Source organism: Bubalus bubalis, chromosome 3 (assembly GCF_019923935.1).
Source record: "Bubalus bubalis isolate 160015118507 breed Murrah chromosome 3, NDDB_SH_1, whole genome shotgun sequence".
NCBI classification, from domain to species: Eukaryota; Metazoa; Chordata; class Mammalia; order Artiodactyla; family Bovidae; genus Bubalus; species Bubalus bubalis.
Window position 1 is genome coordinate 30842594 of NC_059159.1, and position 7861 is coordinate 30850454.

Sequence of the window (7861 nt, forward strand, 5' to 3'; positions counted from 1 at the left end):
ATACTTTAAAATGATCAACGTGGTAAGGTTTATGTATATCTTATAACAATTTTTAAAAAATTAAGCACACACCTCTACACTAGGTCTTAGAAATTCAATGCCTCCAGGGATCAGGCAAGTAGCTCAAACAATGATACTGCAGGCTGTCTTTGTCCATTCAAGCAGCTATAATAAAATATCACAGTTGTTGTTCAGACACTAAGTCCTGTCTGTCTCTTTGTGACCCCATGGACTGCAGAATGCCAGGCCTCCCTAACCTTCACTCTATCCTGGAGTTTGCTCAAATTCATGTCCATTGAGTCAGTGATGATATCTAATCATCTCATCCTCTGTTGTCCCCTTCTCCTTTTGCCTTCAACCTTTCCCAGCATCAGGGTCTTTTCCAGTGAGTTGGCTCATCGAATCAGATGGCCAAAATACTGGATCTTCAGCTTCAGCATCAGTCTTTCCAATGAATATTCAGGGTTGACTTCTTTTAGTATTGACTGGTTTGATCTCCTTTCAGTCCAAGGTACTCTCAAGAGTCTTCTCCAGCACCACAATTTGAAAGCATCAATTCTCTGGCGTTCAGCCTTCTCTGGGTCATTTCAGAACAACAGACATTTATTTCTCACAGTTCTGGAGGCTGGAATTTTGAGATCAGGGGGCTAGCCTGGTCCAGAGAGGGTCCTCTTTCAAGTCATGGACTTCTTGCCATGTCCTTAGCTGGGGGAAGGACCGAGGAGCTCTGTGCAGTCTCCTTTAAATGACACTAATCTCATCCATGCATCCTTTTCCCGCTTTTTGCTTTGTGCCTCTCTTCCATCTGGTAGTTCCTTTGGGGAGTGATATCTTTTACAACACAGCAACTCCTCTAGATACGAATGAGTTCCAGTCTGAGAGCACATCTGTAAGTCCAATTTGTTCATAAGTCCAACAAAATTAGCCTAGCTACCCAACCAGCACAGCAGGCTATATAGTTCTGTACCATAATGAACGCTAAATTGTTTCAGTCGTGTCTGACTCTGTATGATCCTATGGACTGTGGCCCACCAGGCTCCCCTATCCACGGGATTCTTTAGGGAAGAATACTGGAGTGGGTATTCCTACTCCAGGGGATCTTCCCTACCCAGGGATCGAACCCAGGTCTCCTGCATTGCAGGCAGATGCTTTACCATCTGAGCCACCAGGGAAGCCCATGAATACTGGAGTGGGTAGTCTACCCCTTCTCCAGGGGGAACTTCCAGACCCAGGAGTTGAACAGGGGTCTCCCCCATTGCAGGTGGGTTCGTTTTGTTTTGTTTTTGTTTTCAGGTGGATTCTTTACCAACTAAGCTACCAGGGAAATCACAGGTGGGTTCTTTACCACTACAGCCACCTAGGAAACCCTACTGTACTGTAATAGGTTTATAAAACTTTCTACACATATAGTACATTTTTTAAAAAAAAGATATTTTGAATCTTACAGTATGGTACTTTGAAAAGTATAGTAGTCCAGTACAACAGAGGGCAAACAGGGGTTGGCATCCATGAACAGGCAGGAGGAGTTACTGACTGGAGGCGGGAGAGGAGGTGGGAGATGGTAGAGCTGAAGGATCATCAGCAATAGGAGACTTGGAGGACAAGCTTCAGTGTCACTCATGCCTGACATGGATGGAACACACATTCGCACCTTTGAAAGTTCACAACTTGAAGGTTCATGTGTAGGAGACCTACTGAACAGGCAATTTCAGTCAGTTCAGTTCAGTTCAGTTGCTTAGTCATGTCCGACTGTTTGTGACCCCATGGACTGCTGCACGCCAGGCTTCCTGGTCCCTCACCAACTTCCTAAGCTTGCTCAAACCCATGACCATCGAGTCAGTGATGCCATCCAACCATCTCATCCTCTGTTGTCCCCTTCTCCTCCCACCTTCAATCATTCCCAGCATCAGGGTCTTTTCCAATGAGTCAGTTCTTTGAATCAGGTGGCCAAAGTACCGGAATTTCACTTTCAGCATCAGTCCTTCCAATGAATATTCAGGACTGATTTCTTTTAGGATTGACTGGTTGGATCTCCTTGCAGTCCAAAGGACTCTCAAGAGTCTTCTCCAACACCACAGTTCAAAAGCATCAATTCTTCGGTGCTCAGCTTTCTTCATAGTCTAACTCTCACATCCATACGTGACTACTGGAAAAACCATAGCTTTGACTAGACAGACCTTTGTTGGCAAAGTAATGTCTCTGCTTTTTAATATGCTGTCTAGGTTGGTCACAGCTTTTCTTCCAAGGAGCAAGCATCTTTTAATTTCATGGCTGCAATCACCATCTGCTGTGATTTTGGAGTCCAAAAAAATAAAGTCTCTCACTGTTTCCATTGTTTTCCCATCTATTTGCCATGAAATGATGGGACTGGATGCCATGATATTAGTTTTCTGAATTTTGAGTTTTAAGCCAACTTTTTCACTCTCCTCTTTCACTTTCATCAAGAGGCTCTTTAGTTCTTCTTCGCTTTCTGCCATAAGAGTGGTATCATCTGTGGATCTGAGGTTATTGATACTTCTCCCAGCAATCTTGATTCCAGCTTGTGCTTCATCCAGTCTGGCATTTCACATGAAGTACTCTGCATATAAATTAAATAAGTAGGGTGACAATATACAGCCTTGACGTACTCCTTTCCCTATTTGGAACCAGTCTGTTGTTCCATGTCCAGTTCTAGCTTTGCTTCTTGACCTGCACACAGATTTCTCAGGAGGCAGGTCAGGTGGTCTGGTTTTCCCATCTCTTTAAGAACTTTCCACAGGTGGTTGTGGCCTTTCCCTTCTCCAGGGGATCTTCCCAACCCAGCAATCAAACCCAGGTCTCCTGAATTGCGGGCAGATTCTTTACTAGCTGAGCCACAAGGGAAGCCCAAGAGTACCGGAGTGGGTAGTTTATCCCTTCTCCAGGGGATCTTCCCAACCCAGGAATTGAACTGGGGCCTCCCCACATTGCAGACGGATTCTTTACCAACTGAGCTATCAGGGAAGCCCAAACAGGCAATTTAGTGAGTAAAATTCTCTGGACTGTGTGAGCCACTCCAGCGAATTAATTGAACCCACGAAGGGGATTTGTAAGATCCTCCCACCTATAGCCGTGTGGTCAGGAGGTCGATGACAACCTGGACTTGTGATTGGCATATGAAGCAGGAGGCAGGACAATCTGATTAGACTGAGACCTCACTCGTGGATCTGATGCCATCTCCTTGGTGGTGCTGGAAAACCCACATACCAGATTCAGTACTAGAATTATTTTACCTCTCAACAGAGTCTTACCTGTATGAGGTCAAGGATCACATCCACTGTCAGAATATCATAGGTCATCATTAAATGTATTCTGAATAAGTGTATTGTAATAACTAAGACCTTTTAAAAAGCAGTATGCTTTAAAACTCTTTAGTAATTACATGCAACTTAAGTAATTGCAATTGTGCTTATAACTTAATACTTTTCTCTTTAAAATTAAATGGTTCTGAATCATGGATGGATGTAATCCTGGCCATGCACCGAGCTTGAGAAAAGCTCATTTTAATTTACCTTGAACCTTTTTTTGACATGAATTATGGGAAGAAAACTTTAAGGCTTCAGCACTAAGTGTGTGTCTACTAATAAAGTGTGATTTTGGAGTAATCTGGCATAAGAAGGCTTTGAAGGAGACACAATGTAAAAAAATTCCCAAAACGAGTTGAAACTGAGTGCCTCTGAGGCGTGGAAAGAGGCAGGTGACTGAGGGAGATGTCATTTAGGTTGGAAGCCTTGAAGAATTCACTGACATGCATAACTTTCATTTATAAAACCAAACATCTTGAAAAAAGAGAAGAAAAATGTGAATAGAGAATTTAAGGCAAACAAAAGCAGAGCATGATTAGAGGTGAGCACAGCTTCCTATGGTGGCCCATAAAAAGGTGTCATGGGGGGCAGGCCAGAAAGACTGTCCACCAGAAACTTTAAAAGTCTAAAGAAGTGAGTAAAAGAATTCACTACTCAGAGGCAATCACTACAATATTCTTGCATAACACATATTTCAATGTGTTTTAAATCATTGCGATAACAATGAAGATACAATTTCATATCCTACTCTTTTTCATCTGATACTACAGAAAATCCATTTTTTCCCAGATAACTATGGCTAAAAAAAGAGGGGAGGTGGGACTTCCCTGGTGGTGCAGTGGTTAAAGAATGTGCCTAGCAATGCAGAAGACACAGGTTCAATTCCTGGTCAGGGAACTAAGATGGCATGCCCCATGGCATGGCATGCGGCAACTAAGCCCTCCTGCCTCAACAATAGAAGAAAAGATCCTGCTGCTGCTACTGCTAAGTCACTTCAGTCGTGTCCAACTCTGTGTGACCCCATAGATGGCAGGCCACCAGGCTCCCCCATCCCCAGGATTCTCCAGGCAAGAACAGTGGAGTGGGTTGCCATTTCCCTCTCCAATGCATGAAAGTGAAAAGTGAAAGTGAAGTCGCTCAGTTGTGTCTGACCCTCAGCGACCCCATGGACTGCAGCCCTCCAGGCTCCTCCATCCACCTAGTGTCACAATTAAGGCCAATAAACAAATATTTTAGGAAAATTAAATTAAAAAAAATTTAAAAGAGGGAAAGCAATTCTATGATGTCTTTATAAAGGTCATAGCCTTTGATTCTGTGTTTGTCTACTAATTCTGCTTATATCTAGACTAAGAAAATAATCCAAAATGGATAAGTATTTATGTCTAGAATTTTCACTGAAGCATTATTTATAATAGTAAAAAAAATTGGAAACAGGCAGATTTTCCAGTAACAGGAAAAAGGCTAAAGAAATTATAATAAATGTGTAAGATGGACTACCTTGCAGCCATTAAAAATGATGTTTTCTAATAATGTGTATTGTCTAAAGCATGTTTAATGAGTAAACTGCTGCTGCTAAGTCACTTCAGTCGTGTCCGACTCTGTGCGACCCCATAGATGGCAGCCCACCAGGCCCCGCCGTCCCTGGGATTCTCCAGGCAAGAACACTGGAGTGGGTTGCCATTTCCTTCTCCAATGCGGGAAAGTGAAAAGTGAAAGTGAAGTCGCTCAGTCATGTCTGACTCTTAGCGACCCCATGGACTGCAGCCCACCAGGCTCCTCCGTCCATGGGATTTTCCAGGCAAGAGTCCTGGAGTGGGGTGCCATTGCCTTCTCCAATGAGTAAACAAGTTCTGTTAAATAATTAAAGCAGGATACAAAATTATATATTTTTTATTTAGTCTATATAATATACATGAATAAATTTATATACAACTGAATATTTGACCTATGGGTGCTCAGCATGATTAATTCCAGGTGGTAGGAATCAAGTGATTTTTATGTTCCCATTATATTTTTCTATAGTTTCTAAATTTTGCATAATAAGTAGGCACTAATTTCCTTATCCAGAAGGGGAAAGATAATATTTTAAGAAAGTTTCTTGATTGAGTTAATGCAGAAAAGTCATTAGAAATGAAAAAAAAAAAAGACTTGGATAATTCCACACTATACATGAGTGATAACTGTAGATAAATCATACTTGTATGACAGTCCTTAATTAGGTGGAAATAGTAGTACTTAAAAAAACCTTCTTGGCTTCAGTTTTAAAGCTTTTGCTTCATAAATTCCAAGCTAAGTACTAGAGCTGTCAGACCCTCCAAATCAATCACTGCATTTCCAGACCACATTTTTTTTTTTCTTTACGACACTTTTGAAATGTTATTTCACCATCTTAGGGACCGAAGATGATCGAGACGATAGAGGATTGAATTTTACCAACTCTTCAAGTCAAAATTTATTTTTTCAGGGACATATTTATGTTTCTTGCCTCTGAAATAGGGCAGTCAGTGCAGAGAACAGCCTGCCAAAGGGAAAGATGCTAATATTCCATGAAGAGCTTAAATGGGTTTTCTTATCAGTAGTAGAGTTTCCAAGCAGGCCAACCCACAAGGCCATGGGCAAGAGCAGACCCCTGAACAGGGTCTGGTGAGCTAGTCGCAAAGAAGGGAGCAGCTCTCGGCTCCAGGGAGGCACTGTTTCTGTCCACATTTGCTTTAAAAGTTGAGGCTGATTATTCCACTGGAAAAGATACAGACTCAGGGTCAGACAGGAGGGTAAGTCCTGGATGGACCACCTGAAAGGTGAGTAACTATTTAGACACTTGCTTCACCTCTCTTGATAGACTTGAGTTTATCCCTGGTATGGCAATCAGGGGGCTTCCCCGGTGGCTCAGACAGTAAAGAATCTGCGTGCAGTGCAGGAGACCTAGATTTGATCCCTGGATTGGGAAGATCCCCTGGAGAAAGGCATGGCAACCCACTCCAGTATTCTTGCCTGAAGAATTCTCTGGTCAGAGGAGCCTGGCAGGCCACAGTCCATGGGTCACAAAGAGTCAGACAGGATTGAGTGACTAAGTACACATATGGCGATAAAGATTCTTCCAACAGTAAAAAAAAAAAATCTCCAACTTCTGCAATTTTGGCCATTGATTTTTGTTTTCATTAATTTTTTAATTTGTATTTTTTGGCTGAGAGACATGTGGGATCTTAGTTCCCTGACCAGGGATCCAACCTGCACCCCCTGAATGCGAAGTTCAGAATGGCAACCCACTCCTGTATTCTTGCCTAGGAAATCCCACAGAGAGAGGACCCTGGTAGGCTACAGTCCATGGGGTCTTGAAAGAGTCAGACATGACTTAGCAAATAAACAAAAAACTTTAATGATATATTGCATTAAACCAAGTCATCAATCAGCAATTTGAAACACTTGATGCCTCATGCAATAGATTGTTTATGTATGTGTATGTGTGTGCTGAGTCGTGGCCAACTCTTTGCAACCCCATGGACTGTAACCCACCAGGCTCCTCTTGTCTATGGAATTTCCCAGGCAAGAAGACCGGAGTGGGTTGCCATTTCCTGCTCCAGGGGATCTTCCCGACCCAGGGATCAAATCTGCATCTCTTGCATCTACTGCATTGGCAGGCAGATTCTTTCACACTAGCACCACCTGGAAAGCCCCAATAGATTGTATGATGCTATGCAAATGCCTGGATCCCCAAGAGGCCAAGAAGCCTTGAAGAACAAACATTCAAGATGAGACTATTCCACAGCTATTGACCAAGTTATTATTGGACATTTGGTTCCATTCATGGATCATTGAGGAAAAAGAGTTCAATAGTATCAGAACAAAACCCTTTAAAAAAGAAACAATTATTATTTTAAAACTCAGTGGAATAATACCATTTTTCCCCAGAGTCCCCAGTCTGACTAAGATCTTCTCTGATTTCCAACAGTTCAACCTGTCCTTCCAGGCTCTCAGATACTTAAAGAGCTCATTCGAACTGGTGGTGCCCATAATGTAACATCTGGGGAAGCAGGTCCCCTGGAAAGGCAGGGGTTGGTCAGCAAGCCAGAATCTGCCACAGCCACCACCCCAACCAGGCCCTGATTCTGATGCCCCCCTATCACTATGGCAACAGGTGCGGCCTTCTTCTCTTCCCATCTGCACCCGGGTTTCGTTCTATTGGTTAAAGCAGTCACATCAGCAAGTCAGCATGATACCCAAGTATGTGAGTGTCAGGAGGTGTGGCTCACAGGGGTCACCATCCACCACAGGCCGTTAGAAGAGACCCTCCCTGAGGAATTCAAGCAGATGGGGGCTGAGATCTGAAAGGTGAGTGTCTGGTTAACAGGGCAAGGAGTTAGGAGAATAGTATCCACAGAGAGAAAGAAAACTACTGCAGCTGGAGCGCGGGGACCAAGAAGGGATGTCCAAGACAAATGAGGGAGCCCGGGTTTAACTGAAAAGTAATGGGAGGCTGTTTAAGTGCTTTTAGCCAGAGGAGTGCACTGTCCAATCTGAGTTGTGTTAAAAGATGCTGC

General features: G+C 43.1%; 1 non-coding gene across 1 annotated transcript; it reads right to left on the reverse strand.

Moving 5' to 3' along the window:
* Positions 1 to 1100: 1100 nt before the first annotated feature.
* On the reverse strand, positions 1101 to 1172 carry TRNAC-GCA. Its single transcript has one exon. It is a non-coding gene; the product is annotated as a tRNA-Cys (tRNA).
* Between the last annotated feature and the right edge of the window lie 6689 nt (positions 1173 to 7861).